Consider the following 19501-nt stretch of genomic DNA (forward strand, 5'->3'; position numbering starts at 1 on the left):
TGTCTGGTGCGCTCTCACCCCCCTGAAAGTATCAAATTCCTGTGAGCTGACGAGCTCGGGAGCCTGCACCTTCATGCTGTGAGTGGAACTGGTCCTGAGAGATAAGGCAGCATGCCCTGCAACCTATGAACTTTGCTTTTTTTCCCTACTGACGATTGAGGAATCATGAAACACGTGTCTAGGGATACGAATTGAAACTAATAATACAGCACTGGCTATGAACACTTTGAATTGAATTGAGCGAGAAATAATGAACTACATGAACCATCATGCAAGAAGTAATTACGTTGGGGCGTGTCTGGTGCGCTCTCACCCCCCTGAAAGTATCAAATTCCTGTGAGCTGACGAGCTCGGGAGCCTGCACCTTCATGCTGTGAGTGGAACTGGTCCTGAGAGATAAGGCAGCATGCCCTGCAACCTATGAACTTTGCTTTTTTTCCCTACTGACGATTGAGGAATCATGAAACACGTGTCTAGGGATACGAATTGAAACTAATAATACAGCACTGGCTATGAACACTTTGAATTGAATTGAGCGAGAAATAATGAACTACATGAACCATCATGCAAGAGGTAATTACGTTGGGGCGTGTCTGGTGCGCTCCCACCCCCCTGAAAGTATCAAATTCCTGTGAGCTGACGAGCTCGGGAGCCTGTACCTTCATGCTGTGAGTGGAACTGGTCCTGAGAGATAAGGCAGCATGCCCTGCAACCTATGAACTTTGCTTTTTTTCCCTACTGACGATTGAGGAATCATGAAACACGTGTCTAGGGATACGAATTGAAACTAATAATACAGCACTGGCTATGAACACTTTGAATTGAATTGAGCGAGAAATAATGAACTACATGAACCATCATGCAAGAGGTAATTACGTTGGGGCGTGTCTGGTGCGCTCCCACCCCCCTGAAAGTATCAAATTTCTGTGAGCTGACGAGCTCGGGAGCCTGCACCTTCATGCTGTGAGAGGAACTGGTCCTGAGAGATAAGGCAGCATGCCCTGCAACCTATGAACTTTGCTTTTTTTCCCTTCTGACGATTGAGGAATCATGAAACACGTGTCTAGGGATACGAATTGAAACTAATAATACAGCACTGGCTATGAACACTTTGAATTGAATTGAGCGAAAAATAATGAACTACATGAACCATCATGCAAGAAGTAATTACGTTGGGGCGTGTCTGGTGCGCTCTCACCCCCCTGAAAGTATCAAATTCCTGTGAGCTGACGAGCTCGGGAGCCTGCACCTTCATGCTGTGAGTGGAACTGGTCCTGAGAGATAAGGCAGCATGCCCTGCAACCTATGAACTTTGCTTTTTTTCCCTACTGACGATTGAGGAATCATGAAACACGTGTCTAGGGATACGAATTGAAACTAATAATACAGCACTGGCTATGAACACTTTGAATTGAATTGAGCGAGAAATAATGAACTACATGAACCATCATGCAAGAAGTAATTACGTTGGGGCGTGTCTGGTGCGCTCTCACCCCCCTGAAAGTATCAAATTCCTGTGAGCTGACGAGCTCGGGAGCCTGCACCTTCATGCTGTGAGTGGAACTGGTCCTGAGAGATAAGGCAGCATGCCCTGCAACCTATGAACTTTGCTTTTTTTCCCTACTGACGATTGAGGAATCATGAAACACGTGTCTAGGGATACGAATTGAAACTAATAATACAGCACTGGCTATGAACACTTTGAATTGAATTGAGCGAGAAATAATGAACTACATGAACCATCATGCAAGAGGTAATTACGTTGGGGCGTGTCTGGTGCGCTCCCACCCCCCTGAAAGTATCAAATTCCTGTGAGCTGACGAGCTCGGGAGCCTGTACCTTCATGCTGTGAGTGGAACTGGTCCTGAGAGATAAGGCAGCATGCCCTGCAACCTATGAACTTTGCTTTTTTTCCCTACTGACGATTGAGGAATCATGAAACACGTGTCTAGGGATACGAATTGAAACTAATAATACAGCACTGGCTATGAACACTTTGAATTGAGCGAGAAAGAATGAACTACATGAACCATCATGCAAGAGGTAATTACTTTGGGTCGTGTCTGGTGCTTCGCACCCCCCTGAAAGTATCAAATTCCTGTGAGCTAACGAGCTCGGGAGCCTGCACCTTCATGCTGTGAGTGGAACTGGTCCTGAGAGATAAGGCAGCATGCCCTGCAACCTATGAACTTTGGTTTTTTTCCCTACTGACGATTGAGGAATCATGAAACACATGTCTAGGGATACGAATTGAAACTAATAATACAGCACTGGCTATGAACACTTTGAATTGAATTGAGCGAGAAATAATGAACTACATGAACCATCATGCAAGAGGTAATTACGTTGGGGCGTGTCTGGTGCGCTCCCATCCCCCTGAAAGTATCAAATTCCTGTGAGCTGACGAGCTCGGGAGCCTGCACCTTCATGCTGTGAGTGGAACTGGTCCTGAGAGATAAGGCAGCATGCCCTGCAACCTATGAACTTTGCCTTTTTTCCCTACTGACGATTGAGGAATCATGAAATACGTGTCTAGGGATACGAATTGAAACTAATAATACAGCACTGGCTATGAACACTTTGAATTGAATTGAGCGAGAAATAATGAACTACATGAACCATCATGCAAGTGGTAATTACGTTGGGGCGTGTCTGGTGCGCTCCCACCCCCCTGAAAGTATCAAATTCCTGTGAGCTGACGAGCTCGGGAGCCTGCACCTTCATGCTGTGAGTGTAACTGGTCCTGAGAGATAAGGCAGCATGACCTGCAACCTTTGAACTTTGCTTTTTTTCCCTACTGACGATTGAGGAATCATGAAACACGTGTCTAGGGATACAAATTGAAACTAATAATACAGCACTGGCTATGAACATTTTGAATTGAATTGAGGGAGAAATAATGAACTACATGAACCATCATGCAAGAGGTAATTACGTTGGGGCGTGTCTGGTGCGCTCCCACCCCCCTGAAAGTATCAAATTCCTGTGAGCTGAGGAGCTCGGGAGCCTGCACCTTCATGCTGTGAGTGGAACTGGTCCTGAGAGATAAGGCAGCATGCCCTGCAACCTATGAACTTTGCTTTTTTTTCCCCTACTGACGATTGAGGAATCATGAAACACGTGTCTAGGGATACGAATTGAAACTAATAATACAGCACTGGCTATGAACACTTTGAATTGAATTGAGGGAGAAATAATGAACTACATGAACCATCATGCAAGAGGTAATTACGTTGGGGCGTGTCTGGTGCGCTCCCACCCCCCTGAAAGTATCAAATTCCTGTGAGCTGACGAGCTCGGGAGCCTGCACCTTGATGCTGTGAGTGGAACTGGTCCTGAGAGATAAGGCAGCATGCCCTGCAACCTATGAACTTTGCTTTTTTTCCCTACTGACGATTGAGGAATCATGAAACACGTGTCTAGGGATACGAATTGAAACTAATAATACAGCACTGGCTATGAACACTTTGAATTGAATTGAGCGAGAAATAATGAACTACATGAATCATCATGCAAGAGGTTATTTATTGGGGCGTGTCTGGTGCGCTCCCACCCCCCTGAAAGTATCAAATTCCTGTGAGCTGACGAGCTCGGGAGCCTGTACCTTCATGCTGTGAGTGGAACTGGTCCTGAGAGATAAGGCAGCATGCCCTGCAACCTATGAACTTTGCTTTTTTTCCCTACTGACGATTGAGGAATCATGAAACACGTGTCTAGGGATACGAATTGAAACTAATAATACAGCACTGGCTATGAACACTTTGCATTGAATTGAGCGAGAAATAATGAACTACATGAACCATCATGCAAGAGGTAATTACTTTGGGTCGTGTCTGGTGCTTCCCACCCCCCTGAAAGTATCAAATTCCTGTGAGCTGACGAGCTCGGGAGCCTGCACCTTCATGCTGTGAGTGGAACTGGTCCTGAGAGATAAGGCAGCATGCCCTGCAACCTATGAACTTTGCCTTTTTTCCCTACTGACGATTGAGGAATCATGAAATACGTGTCTAGGGATACGAATTGAAACTAATAATACAGCACTGCCTATGAACACTTTGAATTGAATTGAGCGAGAAATAATGAACTACATGAACCATCATGCAAGAGGTAATTACGTTGGGGCGTGTCTGGTGCGCTCCCACCCCCCTGAAAGTATCAAATTCCTGTGAGCTGACGAGCTCGGGAGCCTGCACCTTCATGCTGTGAGTGGAACTGGTCCTGAGAGATAAGGCAGCATGACCTGCAACCTTTGAACTTTGCTTTTTTTCCCTACTGACGATTGAGGAATCATGAAACACGTGTCTAGGGATACGAATTGAAACTAATAATACAGCACTGGCTATGAACACTTTGAATTGAATTGAGGGAGAAATAATGAACTACATGAACCATCATGCAAGAGGTAATTACGTTGGGGCGTGTCTGGTGCGCTCCCACCCCCCTGAAAGTATCAAATTCCTGTGAGCTGACGAGCTCAGGAGCCTGCACCTTCATGCTGTGAGTGGAACTGGTCCTGAGAGATAAGGCAGCATGCCCTGCAACCTATGAACTTTCCTTTTTTTCCCTACTGACGATTGAGGAATCATGAAACACGTGTCTAGGGATACGAATTGAAACTAATAATACAGCACTGGCTATGAACTCTTTGAATTTAATTGAGCGAGAAATAATGAACTACATGAACCATCATGCAAGAGGTAATTACGTTGGGGCGTGTCTGGTGCGCTCCCACCCCCCTGAAAGTATCAAATTCCTGTGAGCTGAGGAGCTCGGGAGCCTGCACCTTCATGCTGTGAGTGGAACTGGTCCTGAGAGATAAGGCAGCATGCCCTGCAACCTATGAACTTTGCTTTTTTTTCCCTACTGACGATTGAGGAATCATGAAACACGTGTCTAGGGATACGAATTGAAACTAATAATACAGCACTGGCTATGAACACTTTGAATTGTATTGAGGGAGAAATAATGAACTACATGAACCATCATGCAAGAGGTAATTACGTTGGGGCGTGTCTGGTGCGCTCCCACCCCCCTGAAAGTATCAAATTCCTGTGAGCTGACGAGCTCGGGAGCCTGCACCTTCATGCTGTGAGTGGAACTGGTCCTGAGAGATAAGGCAGCATGCCCTGCAACCTATGAACTTTGCTTTTTTTCCCTACTGACGATTGAGGAATCATGAAACACGTGTCTAGGGATACGAATTGAAACTAATAATACAGCACTGGCTATGAACACTTTGAATTGAATTGAGCGAGAAATAATGAACTACATGAACCATCATGCAAGAAGTAATTACGTTGGGGCGTGTCTGGTGCGCTCTCACCCCCCTGAAAGTATCAAATTCCTGTGAGCTGACGAGCTCGGGAGCCTGCACCTTCATGCTGTGAGTGGAACTGGTCCTGAGAGATAAGGCAGCATGCCCTGCAACCTATGAACTTTGCTTTTTTTCCCTACTGACGATTGAGGAATCATGAAACACGTGTCTAGGGATACGAATTGAAACTAATAATACAGCACTGGCTATGAACACTTTGAATTGAATTGAGCGAGAAATAATGAACTACATGAACCATCATGCAAGAGGTAATTACGTTGGGGCGTGTCTGGTGCGCTCCCACCCCCCTGAAAGTATCAAATTCCTGTGAGCTGACGAGCTCGGGAGCCTGTACCTTCATGCTGTGAGTGGAACTGGTCCTGAGAGATAAGGCAGCATGCCCTGCAACCTATGAACTTTGCTTTTTTCCCCTACTGACGATTGAGGAATCATGAAACACGTGTCTAGGGATACGAATTGAAACTAATAATACAGCACTGGCTATGAACACTTTGAATTGAGCGAGAAAGAATGAACTACATGAACCATCATGCAAGAGGTAATTACTTTGGGTCGTGTCTGGTGCTTCGCACCCCCCTGAAAGTATCAAATTCCTGTGAGCTAACGAGCTCGGGAGCCTGCACCTTCATGCTGTGAGTGGAACTGGTCCTGAGAGATAAGGCAGCATGCCCTGCAACCTATGAACTTTGGTTTTTTTCCCTACTGACGATTGAGGAATCATGAAACACATGTCTAGGGATACGAATTGAAACTAATAATACAGCACTGGCTATGAACACTTTGAATTGAATTGAGCGAGAAATAATGAACTACATGAACCATCATGCAAGAGGTAATTACGTTGGGGCGTGTCTGGTGCGCTCCCATCCCCCTGAAAGTATCAAATTCCTGTGAGCTGACGAGCTCGGGAGCCTGCACCTTCATGCTGTGAGTGGAACTGGTCCTGAGAGATAAGGCAGCATGCCCTGCAACCTATGAACTTTGCCTTTTTTCCCTACTGACGATTGAGGAATCATGAAATACGTGTCTAGGGATACGAATTGAAACTAATAATACAGCACTGGCTATGAACACTTTGAATTGAATTGAGCGAGAAATAATGAACTACATGAACCATCATGCAAGTGGTAATTACGTTGGGGCGTGTCTGGTGCGCTCCCACCCCCCTGAAAGTATCAAATTCCTGTGAGCTGACGAGCTCGGGAGCCTGCACCTTCATGCTGTGAGTGTAACTGGTCCTGAGAGATAAGGCAGCATGACCTGCAACCTTTGAACTTTGCTTTTTTTCCCTACTGACGATTGAGGAATCATGAAACACGTGTCTAGGGATACAAATTGAAACTAATAATACAGCACTGGCTATGAACATTTTGAATTGAATTGAGGGAGAAATAATGAACTACATGAACCATCATGCAAGAGGTAATTACGTTGGGGCGTGTCTGGTGCGCTCCCACCCCCCTGAAAGTATCAAATTCCTGTGAGCTGAGGAGCTCGGGAGCCTGCACCTTCATGCTGTGAGTGGAACTGGTCCTGAGAGATAAGGCAGCATGCCCTGCAACCTATGAACTTTGCTTTTTTTTCCCCTACTGACGATTGAGGAATCATGAAACACGTGTCTAGGGATACGAATTGAAACTAATAATACAGCACTGGCTATGAACACTTTGAATTGAATTGAGGGAGAAATAATGAACTACATGAACCATCATGCAAGAGGTAATTACGTTGGGGCGTGTCTGGTGCGCTCCCACCCCCCTGAAAGTATCAAATTCCTGTGAGCTGACGAGCTCGGGAGCCTGCACCTTGATGCTGTGAGTGGAACTGGTCCTGAGAGATAAGGCAGCATGCCCTGCAACCTATGAACTTTGCTTTTTTTCCCTACTGACGATTGAGGAATCATGAAACACGTGTCTAGGGATACGAATTGAAACTAATAATACAGCACTGGCTATGAACACTTTGAATTGAATTGAGCGAGAAATAATGAACTACATGAATCATCATGCAAGAGGTTATTTATTGGGGCGTGTCTGGTGCGCTCCCACCCCCCTGAAAGTATCAAATTCCTGTGAGCTGACGAGCTCGGGAGCCTGTACCTTCATGCTGTGAGTGGAACTGGTCCTGAGAGATAAGGCAGCATGCCCTGCAACCTATGAACTTTGCTTTTTTTCCCTACAGACGATTGAGGAATCATGAAACACGTGTCTAGGGATACGAATTGAAACTAATAATACAGCACTGGCTATGAACACTTTGCATTGAATTGAGCGAGAAATAATGAACTACATGAACCATCATGCAAGAGGTAATTACTTTGGGTCGTGTCTGGTGCTTCCCACCCCCCTGAAAGTATCAAATTCCTGTGAGCTGACGAGCTCGGGAGCCTGCACCTTCATGCTGTGAGTGGAACTGGTCCTGAGAGATAAGGCAGCATGCCCTGCAACCTATGAACTTTGCCTTTTTTCCCTACTGACGATTGAGGAATCATGAAATACGTGTCTAGGGATACGAATTGAAACTAATAATACAGCACTGCCTATGAACACTTTGAATTGAATTGAGCGAGAAATAATGAACTACATGAACCATCATGCAAGAGGTAATTACGTTGGGGCGTGTCTGGTGCGCTCCCACCCCCCTGAAAGTATCAAATTCCTGTGAGCTGACGAGCTCGGGAGCCTGCACCTTCATGCTGTGAGTGGAACTGGTCCTGAGAGATAAGGCAGCATGACCTGCAACCTTTGAACTTTGCTTTTTTTCCCTACTGACGATTGAGGAATCATGAAACACGTGTCTAGGGATACGAATTGAAACTAATAATACAGCACTGGCTATGAACACTTTGAATTGAATTGAGGGAGAAATAATGAACTACATGAACCATCATGCAAGAGGTAATTACGTTGGGGCGTGTCTGGTGCGCTCCCACCCCCCTGAAAGTATCAAATTCCTGTGAGCTGACGAGCTCGGGAGCCTGTACCTTCATGCTGTGAGTGGAACTGGTCCTGAGAGATAAGGCAGCATGCCCTGCAACCTATGAACTTTCCTTTTTTTCCCTACTGACGATTGAGGAATCATGAAACACGTGTCTAGGGATACGAATTGAAACTAATAATACAGCACTGGCTATGAACTCTTTGAATTTAATTGAGCGAGAAATAATGAACTACATGAACCATCATGCAAGAGGTAATTACGTTGGGGCGTGTCTGGTGCGCTCCCACCCCCCTGAAAGTATCAAATTCCTGTGAGCTGAGGAGCTCGGGAGCCTGCACCTTCATGCTGTGAGTGGAACTGGTCCTGAGAGATAAGGCAGCATGCCCTGCAACCTATGAACTTTGCTTTTTTTTCCCTACTGACGATTGAGGAATCATGAAACACGTGTCTAGGGATACGAATTGAAACTAATAATACAGCACTGGCTATGAACACTTTGAATTGTATTGAGGGAGAAATAATGAACTACATGAACCATCATGCAAGAGGTAATTACGTTGGGGCGTGTCTGGTGCGCTCCCACCCCCCTGAAAGTATCAAATTCCTGTGAGCTGACGAGCTCGGGAGCCTGCACCTTCATGCTGTGAGTGGAACTGGTCCTGAGAGATAAGGCAGCATTCCCTGCAACCTATGAACTTTGCTTTTTTTCCCTACTGACGATTGAGGAATCATGAAACATGTGACTAGGGATACAAATTGAAACTTATAATACAGCACTGGCTATGAACACTTTGAATTGAATTGAGCGAGAAATAATTAACTACATGAACCATCATGCAAGAGGTAATTACATTGGGGCGTGTCTGGTGCGCTCCCACCCCCCTGAAAGTATCAAATTCCTGTGAGCTGACGAGCTCGGGAGCCTGCACCTTCATGCTGTGAGTGGAACTGGTCCTGAGAGATAAGGCAGCATGCCCTGCAACCTATGAACTTTGCTTTTTTTCCCTACTGACGATTGAGGAATCATGAAACACGTGTCTAGGGATACGAATTGAAACTAATAATACAGCACTGGCTATGAACACTTTGAATTGAATTGAGCGAGAAATAATGAACTACATGAACCATCATGCAAGAGGTAATTACGTTGGGGCGTGTCTGGGGCGCTCCCACCCCCCTGAAAGTATCAAATTCCTGTGAGCTGACGAGCTCGGGAGCCTGCACCTTCATGCTGTGAGTGGAACTGGTCCAGAGAGATAAGGCAGCATGCCCTGCAACCTATGAACTTTGCTTTTTTTCCCTACTGACGATTGAGGAATCATGAAACACAAGTCTAGGGATACGAATTGAAACTAATAATACAGCACTGGCTATGAACACTTTGCATTGAATTGAGCGAGAAATAATGAACTACATGAACCATCATGCAAGAGGTAATTACTTTGGGTCGTGTCTGGTGCTTCCCACCCCCCTGAAAGTATCAAATTCCTGTGAGCTGACGAGCTCGGGAGCCTGCACCTTCATGCTGTGAGTGGAACTGGTCCTGAGAGATAAGGCAGCATGCCCTGCAACCTATGAACTTTGCCTTTTTTCCCTACTGACGATTGAGGAATCATGAAATACGTGTCTAGGGATACGAATTGAAACTAATAATACAGCACTGCCTATGAACACTTTGAATTGAATTGAGCGAGAAATAATGAACTACATGAACCATCATGCAAGAGGTAATTACGTTGGGGCGTGTCTGGTGCGCTCCCACCCCCCTGAAAGTATCAAATTCCTGTGAGCTGACGAGCTCGGGAGCCTGCACCTTCATGCTGTGAGTGGAACTGGTCCTGAGAGATAAGGCAGCATGACCTGCAACCTTTGAACTTTGCTTTTTTTCCCTACTGACGATTGAGGAATCATGAAACACGTGTCTAGGGATACGAATTGAAACTAATAATACAGCACTGGCTATGAACACTTTGAATTGAATTGAGGGAGAAATAATGAACTACATGAACCATCATGCAAGAGGTAATTACGTTGGGGCGTGTCTGGTGCGCTCCCACCCCCCTGAAAGTATCAAATTCCTGTGAGCTGACGAGCTCAGGAGCCTGCACCTTCATGCTGTGAGTGGAACTGGTCCTGAGAGATAAGGCAGCATGCCCTGCAACCTATGAACTTTCCTTTTTTTCCCTACTGACGATTGAGGAATCATGAAACACGTGTCTAGGGATACGAATTGAAACTAATAATACAGCACTGGCTATGAACTCTTTGAATTTAATTGAGCGAGAAATAATGAACTACATGAACCATCATGCAAGAGGTAATTACGTTGGGGCGTGTCTGGTGCGCTCCCACCCCCCTGAAAGTATCAAATTCCTGTGAGCTGAGGAGCTCGGGAGCCTGCACCTTCATGCTGTGAGTGGAACTGGTCCTGAGAGATAAGGCAGCATGCCCTGCAACCTATGAACTTTGCTTTTTTTTCCCTACTGACGATTGAGGAATCATGAAACACGTGTCTAGGGATACGAATTGAAACTAATAATACAGCACTGGCTATGAACACTTTGAATTGTATTGAGGGAGAAATAATGAACTACATGAACCATCATGCAAGAGGTAATTACGTTGGGGCGTGTCTGGTGCGCTCCCACCCCCCTGAAAGTATCAAATTCCTGTGAGCTGACGAGCTCTGGAGCCTGCACCTTCATGCTGTGAGTGGAACTGGTCCTGAGAGATAAGGCAGCATTCCCTGCAACCTATGAACTTTGCTTTTTTTCCCTACTGACGATTGAGGAATCATGAAACATGTGACTAGGGATACAAATTGAAACTTATAATACAGCACTGGCTATGAACACTTTGAATTGAATTGAGCGAGAAATAATTAACTACATGAACCATCATGCAAGAGGTAATTACATTGGGGCGTGTCTGGTGCGCTCCCACCCCCCTGAAAGTATCAAATTCCTGTGAGCTGACGAGCTCGGGAGCCTGCACCTTCATGCTGTGAGTGGAACTGGTCCTGAGAGATAAGGCAGCATGCCCTGCAACCTATGAACTTTGCTTTTTTTTCCCTACTGACGATTGAGGAATCATGAAACACGTGTCTAGGGATACGAATTGAAACTAATAATACAGCACTGGCTATGAACACTTTGAATTGTATTGAGGGAGAAATAATGAACTACATGAACCATCATGCAAGAGGTAATTACGTTGGGGCGTGTCTGGTGCGCTCCCACCCCCCTGAAAGTATCAAATTCCTGTGAGCTGACGAGCTCGGGAGCCTGCACCTTCATGCTGTGAGTGGAACTGGTCCTGAGAGATAAGGCAGCATTCCCTGCAACCTATGAACTTTGCTTTTTTTCCCTACTGACGATTGAGGAATCATGAAACATGTGACTAGGGATACAAATTGAAACTTATAATACAGCACTGGCTATGAACACTTTGAATTGAATTGAGCGAGAAATAATTAACTACATGAACCATCATGCAAGAGGTAATTACATTGGGGCGTGTCTGGTGCGCTCCCACCCCCCTGAAAGTATCAAATTCCTGTGAGCTGACGAGCTCGGGAGCCTGCACCTTCATGCTGTGAGTGGAACTGGTCCTGAGAGATAAGGCAGCATGCCCTGCAACCTATGAACTTTGCTTTTTTTCCCTTCTGACGATTGAGGAATCATGAAACACGTGTCTAGGGATACGAATTGAAACTAATAATACAGCACTGGCTATGAACACTTTGAATTGAATTGAGCGAGAAATAATGAACTACATGAACCATCATGCAAGAGGTAATTACGTTGGGGCGTGTCTGGGGCGCTCCCACCCCCCTGAAAGTATCAAATTCCTGTGAGCTGACGAGCTCGGGAGCCTGCACCTTCATGCTGTGAGTGGAACTGGTCCAGAGAGATAAGGCAGCATGCCCTGCAACCTATGAACTTTGCTTTTTTTCCCTACTGACGATTGAGGAATCATGAAACACAAGTCTAGGGATACGAATTGAAACTAATAATACAGCACTGGCTATGAACACTTTGCATTGAATTGAGCGAGAAATAATGAACTACATGAACCATCATGCAAGAGGTAATTACTTTGGGTCGTGTCTGGTGCTTCCCACCCCCCTGAAAGTATCAAATTCCTGTGAGCTGACGAGCTCGGGAGCCTGCACCTTCATGCTGTGAGTGGAACTGGTCCTGAGAGATAAGGCAGCATGCCCTGCAACCTATGAACTTTGCCTTTTTTCCCTACTGACGATTGAGGAATCATGAAATACGTGTCTAGGGATACGAATTGAAACTAATAATACAGCACTGCCTATGAACACTTTGAATTGAATTGAGCGAGAAATAATGAACTACATGAACCATCATGCAAGAGGTAATTACGTTGGGGCGTGTCTGGTGCGCTCCCACCCCCCTGAAAGTATCAAATTCCTGTGAGCTGACGAGCTCGGGAGCCTGCACCTTCATGCTGTGAGTGGAACTGGTCCTGAGAGATAAGGCAGCATGACCTGCAACCTTTGAACTTTGCTTTTTTTCCCTACTGACGATTGAGGAATCATGAAACACGTGTCTAGGGATACGAATTGAAACTAATAATACAGCACTGGCTATGAACACTTTGAATTGAATTGAGGGAGAAATAATGAACTACATGAACCATCATGCAAGAGGTAATTACGTTGGGGCGTGTCTGGTGCGCTCCCACCCCCCTGAAAGTATCAAATTCCTGTGAGCTGACGAGCTCTGGAGCCTGCACCTTCATGCTGTGAGTGGAACTGGTCCTGAGAGATAAGGCAGCATTCCCTGCAACCTATGAACTTTGCTTTTTTTCCCTACTGACGATTGAGGAATCATGAAACATGTGACTAGGGATACAAATTGAAACTTATAATACAGCACTGGCTATGAACACTTTGAATTGAATTGAGCGAGAAATAATTAACTACATGAACCATCATGCAAGAGGTAATTACATTGGGGCGTGTCTGGTGCGCTCCCACCCCCCTGAAAGTATCAAATTCCTGTGAGCTGACGAGCTCGGGAGCCTGCACCTTCATGCTGTGAGTGGAACTGGTCCTGAGAGATAAGGCAGCATGCCCTGCAACCTATGAACTTTGCTTTTTTTCCCTACTGACGATTGAGGAATCATGAAACACGTGTCTAGGGATACGAATTGAAACTAATAATACAGCACTGGCTATGAACACTTTGAATTGAATTGAGCGAGAAATAATGAACTACATGAACCATCATGCAAGAGGTAATTACGTTGGGGCGTGTCTGGGGCGCTCCCACCCCCCTGAAAGTATCAAATTCCTGTGAGCTGACGAGCTCGGGAGCCTGCACCTTCATGCTGTGAGTGGAACTGGTCCTGAGAGATAAGGCAGCATGCCCTGCAACCTATGAACTTTGCTTTTTTTCCCTACTGACGATTGAGGAATCATGAAACACGTGTCTAGGGATATGAATTGAATCTAATAATACAGCACTGGCTATGAACACTTTGAATTGAATTGAGCGAAAAATAATTAACTACATGAACCATCATGCAAGAGATAATTACGTTGGGGCGTGTCTGGTGCGCTCCCACCCCCCTGAAAGTATCAAATTCCTGTGAGCTGACGAGCTCGGGAGCCTGCACCTTCATGCTGTGAGTGGAACTTGTCCTGAGAGATAAGGCAGCATGCCCTGCAACCTATGAACTTTGCTTTTTTTCCCTACTGACGATTGAGGAATCATGAAACACGTGTCTAGGGATACGAATTGAAACTAATAATACAGCACTGGCTATGAACACTTTGAATTGAATTGAGCGAGAAATAATGAACTATATGAACCATCATGCAAGAGGTAATTACGTTGGGGCGTGTCTGGTGCGCTCCCACCCCCCTGAAAGTATCAAATTCCTGTGAGCTGACGAGCTCGGGAGCCTGCACCTTCATGCTGTGAGTGGAACTGGTCCTGAGAGAAAGGCAGCATGCCCTGCAACCTATGAACTTTGCTTTTTTTCCCTACTGACGATTGAGGAATCATGAAACACGTGTCTAGGGATACGAATTGAAACTAATAATACAGCACTGGCTATGAACACTTTGAATTGAATTGAGCGAGAAATAATGAACTACATGAACCATCATGCAAGAGGTAATTACGTTGGGGCGTGTCTGGTGCGCTCCCACCCCCCTGAAAGTATCAAATTCCTGTGAGCTGACGAGCTCTGGAGCCTGCACCTTCATGCTGTGAGTGGAACTGGTCCTGAGAGATAAGGCAGCATGCCCTGCAACCTATGAACTTTGCTTTTTTTCCCTACTGACGATTGAGGAATCATGAAACACGTGTCTAGGGATACGAATTGAAACTAATAATACAGCACTGGCTATGAACACTTTGAATTGAATTGAACGAGAAATAATGAACTACATGAACCATCATGCAAGAGGTAATTACGTTGGGGCGTGTCTGGTGCGCTCCCACCCCCCTGAAAGTATCAAGTTGATCATGCCTGGTTGTAAGTCCAATTGGTGACAATGGGTGGGCGTTTTCAACCATCAGATTTGGTTGTGGTTGTGGTTGGGCGCTCTGGCAATGACCGTTCAGCTTCGTTGAGCTAGTGGTTGTTCCTGTGTTTGGCACCTCTCCTTCATTTGTGTTTGTGTTCTGCTTAGCAGGAACCTCGATGGGTTTTAGATGTTCTTGCTGTGTAGGGGGTGGCGGATTGATAAAAACGTTACCTCCCCTCAGCAACTTAACTTCCCTTATGACGGTGGTTAGGCATTCTGGAAGCAGAGAAAGAGAGTCTATAATTGGGGAACAACAGCAAGTTTATTGTGCAAGCTTCGTGGAGGCTTGCGACCTTAAAAATAAGGAATTGAGTTTGTCTAATTTGCTGTCGATCCCCGACGTAAATAGTGCCAGGGTATTTAGTAGGTCAACCTGCACCTCCAATTTTATCGAATGATAATTAAGTGCATTAACTGTTTGCTGAAGAGTCTGTAGAAGTTGTGGCCAAGCACTGGTCCCAGTGTTTTCTTCAATGTTTTGTTTTTCGTTTGGGGTGGGGCAAGACCTAGGGGAACTTTGAGACGTGTTGAAAAAAATGAGACAAGTCCGTCATGAACTGTTCATTCTGGGCAGGCAGTACTGGCTGGCTTTGCGATGTGTCCTTTGTGTGACCAGATGGCGAAAATAACATGTACGGGGGACTCAAAGCTAGTAGCGCTATTGCGGAGATTGCTGTTTGTGTGGTTGAGAATTGTTGACTGCTATTGGAGTGCTCGGGGTGGGCTTGCCCGTGAATTTGCGCCATCGTTGTTTGGTGAAAAGAGGCCACAGGAGACTTAATCGGGGTCGCTACACAAATGGCAGTAGGTTGTGGCGGCGTTGAGTGGACCTCTGTTGAGCATGTAGTGTTCTCCAACTGAGTTTGCGTTGCTTGACAAGACCAGTGGTCCTCTGCTGGAGACACTGAAAGTTTGTCCAATAGGAGGTGGACAGGTTGAGATTTTTTACTGTTAAGGTCGGTACAGGTAGGCCCAAAAATATAGACCTCTGATGGCTCAATTGCCCTCGCGGTTTCGGGTACCCACAGTTGCGCCAGGGCCAAGTTAATCGACCATAGTTGCGCCAGGGTATTAATGGTAATTGCCTCCGAAGATTGCGCTCGTGGTTGTGACGATTCTACGGGCTTTGATGATGTTTTTCTAAAGAAGTCCCGTATGCTTAGGGGTTTTTGAGTTTTTAAACTGTGGTTGATGTTGGCGTTGACCGAAACCTCTGCGACGTCAGGTTGTTTCCTTCTTTTGGGCGCTGTGTACTTCCTTTCTTTTCCTGATCTCATTGTTCCTGAGGACTTTGGCTTGGGCTTGGGCTCTTCTGGTTGGTCTCAGGTCCGGCACCAGTGGTGCTTTATTGCAGCTTTATCGCTGCAACGAGTTGTTGAAATTCTGGCTTCTGGGGCTGTGTGCAAGCTGTGCGTTGTATGGCTATACTGGTGTGTGGCACCCCCCTGCTGACCCCGTCGCTCCTGCACTGGGTCCACCAACCCTAACCCCAACCCGCTGACACCACCTCCTCACCGCCTCGCCTCTCCGGGTCGGACCAAGGTCCGAGAGCAACTGGGGCTGCGTGCTACGCAAACTCTAAAAGGCGCGTGCAAGCATCACAATGCCTGGGGGTGAAATGGGGCCAACAGGGTCTGGGTGGGCTGGTCAGGACCCGGGCTGGCTCTGGGATGGAAAGCAAGGGGAGCAGCCCCAGAGCTGGTGGGTTCCAGTGGCCAGCCAAGCATACAGTAGCAAAGTACCCGACGTGTTGGCTAGCATGCCTCCATGAGAGGAAGACCATGTCCTGCTCCCCGAGTACAACCCATTACCCCTAAGGGACCTCAACCCGGCCCCCATTTCCATCTCTAACTTACCTCTCTCATCCCAGCATGACTAGCATCTCCAACGGCTCCTTCCCTGGAAACCAATAGAGGAAGGGGTTACTCGGACCACTGTGAATCCGATGATGTCAGAAGGAGGTGAGTGTACATATACTCGGAACCAACCAGAGAGTCAGGGCACGAGTTAAGAGTGCATCGCTGGATCAGAAGGGGCAGTCAGGAGGTTGAACCCAGAAGACGCTGAGGAGAACAGTGTGGCCGCAAGAGGGTGTCAGAATGTGGAGACACCATCCCTCATTACCGACCCAGAGGAAGACAAGAAACCCAGCAGAGCAACAAGAAGGAGCGAACAAGAAAGGACACCCTCCACTGCAGCGGAATCATGGAAAGCAGGGGAGGAGGACAAAACTCCAGAGGTCTGGAGTGAAGAGTGATGGTCGCCCCGGGAGGTGTAAACACCCCGTCGCAACTCAGGAGATTTGCAGCTCCTGCAGTACGTGCCGAAGTGGGGCGTAGAGGGAAATGGGGGGTATAAAGGGAAATCGTGGGAGCTGGGAACATAGCTAACACAAGATCAGAAGTACTCCGTGACTGTCACATTTCCACTTCTTTCACTTACTGTATTTTGGCCCGTAAAGTTTTGTTGCATATTTGTTTAGTCTTTGGCCTGATGCTCGGCCTGAGGAAACGGCCATTTAAACTATGTGAATGCTGCTCACCACCAAACAATATAACTTTGGCTTCTGGTATGAAAACTACCTGGGTAGTAATATTTCCAGGAAGAGCAAAGGGGTAATAGCTAGCACAGGTCAACCAGGATAAGAAAGATTGCTCTTAAATTCATTCAACATGATTGCGCTCAACATGATTGTGCTTAAATTCACTGCGCACATTCCCTTTTATGGCCCTTAATTATTATAACGAGAGCCCTAAGAGAAAGCGAGAGAGAGAGAGAGAGAGAGAGAGAGAGAAAGAGAGTAAGAGAGAGGCAGAGGGAGAATGTGACTTCTGCCTTTACCAGAAATAGACCTCTGACAAGCATTCCTGGGTGTGATGACGGTCCCTGTCCTATACGGGAAAACATAAGATCATTGTACTTACCGCCATATCCCTGTCTTCTTCCCTGAGATCCCGGGATGCACCACCTCAGAAGCTCTGACCTAGAAAGAAGAAGAAGAGAAACACTGTTAGAAGAAGAGAAGAACTGAAAGTGTATTCTTCCATAATAAAACACCAAAATTAAGAGAGCATAAAGCCCCTTAGATTCGTTTTTTGCCCATCCCTCCCACACTACATTAATTTAGCACAATTTGTACTCCAAGTGCATAATATTTTACTCATTAATGAGACGTAATTTTTTTTTATTTTTCAGCTCAAAGTGTCTGTTTAGTTTGTAGAAAAGCCTTTAAAAGAAAACAAAATCAAATCACTGTTTTTTTTAAATCGGGTGTTATTCTGCCTTAATTCTTTTCTGCCAGACAGTCAGTGCTTTTTAAGTGAGGCTTGTGTGGGTAAAAAGACATATTTAGCCTTGCGGCTCTCCAAATCCTACTCATGTCAAATTCTGCTGCCCCTTGGGGATAGCAATGTACTGCTACTGACCTACTCACAACTTAATTTTAAACAAGTGTTTGCAAATATCATTGTTGACAATGTCTTTTTTCTTTTTGTATTTCTTGATATAGCTACTCCTGTTAGTCCATCAACACTACCCACCAGGCAGGAGATAGCAGGCCGGCTACAGTGGCAGAGGCTGGAGACCATTGTGTCCAAATTCAGTGGCTGGTGGTTCTAAGGGATGAAGAGGTGGAAGTAGCTGCCTTTGACCCGGGCCTCAGTTCATCAAGCCGCCCTAAGCCTCTAGTCTCCCGGCCTTTACATCGCTGGTGCCGCCGTATGCTGTCAAGGGCCCTAAGCGCCACTGCTGCCACCCATTCCTGCAAAAACAGGCAATTCCAGCATTGCCTCCTGCAGTGGCTCAACCACATTGAAAGCCGGCTGGGAGTATAGAGCTGAGCCAGGACCAGGTCCAGACCTGGTGGATAATGCCCTCTTCTACGTCCTTTTTAAAAAAAAATTTGGGTGGGAGGAACTTGTTGTGGGTGGAGAGGGTGGGAAGGGAGTAGGTACTGAGTGTTTTCTTTTGAACTTCTTCTTGTTCATTGGTTGGAAATAGGTCAATTTGTTTGGGGTGAGGGATGGCCCCGTTGAGGGTGGAGAGGGAGGATTTTTTCTGTAAAAAAAATTAGAGGGGAAATTATTTTACCAGACTTTATGCCTGAATTAATTTCTTTGTTTTTTACTTTTACTTTGCACTGATGCCTTTTTGCATAGCCTGTTTTTTAAAATCTGTATAGAAAAGAGTATAACAGTTAGTTATAGTTAGTTCAACACCCTTGTCTTACTACCCTCTGTAACTATTACTTATATGCAGTAGAACTTAGTTGCTTACTTACCAACTTAACTAGTTCACTTCACTCCCCAGTTCTCTTACCTGAATATAGATGAAGCAATAACAGGACGGCATCACAACTTTACCAGCGAGGTCAAGCTACCACCCAGGTGAGCTTCGACTGTAGGATTAATCGGAAGGATTATCCATCGCAAGCAACTAAACTGAAATAAAAACACTGAGTTAGTGGCTTATATATTATATCATAGCTTTGCAAAGAATTGAGACAAGAGTACTACATGACACAATAAAGAATACCTGATAGTATGAATATAAAAAAAATAGCAATAGTAACTTCTGAGAAATGGTGAGCTAGTATTTAATTAAAACTTAAGTTACAAAATCCTATAGTCATGAAGAGTGGATTCAAAGTCTGGAGTGGA

The sequence above is a fragment of the Lissotriton helveticus genome, chromosome 2_1, assembly GCF_964261635.1.
Source record: "Lissotriton helveticus chromosome 2_1, aLisHel1.1, whole genome shotgun sequence".
Classification (NCBI taxonomy): Eukaryota; Metazoa; Chordata; class Amphibia; order Caudata; family Salamandridae; genus Lissotriton; species Lissotriton helveticus.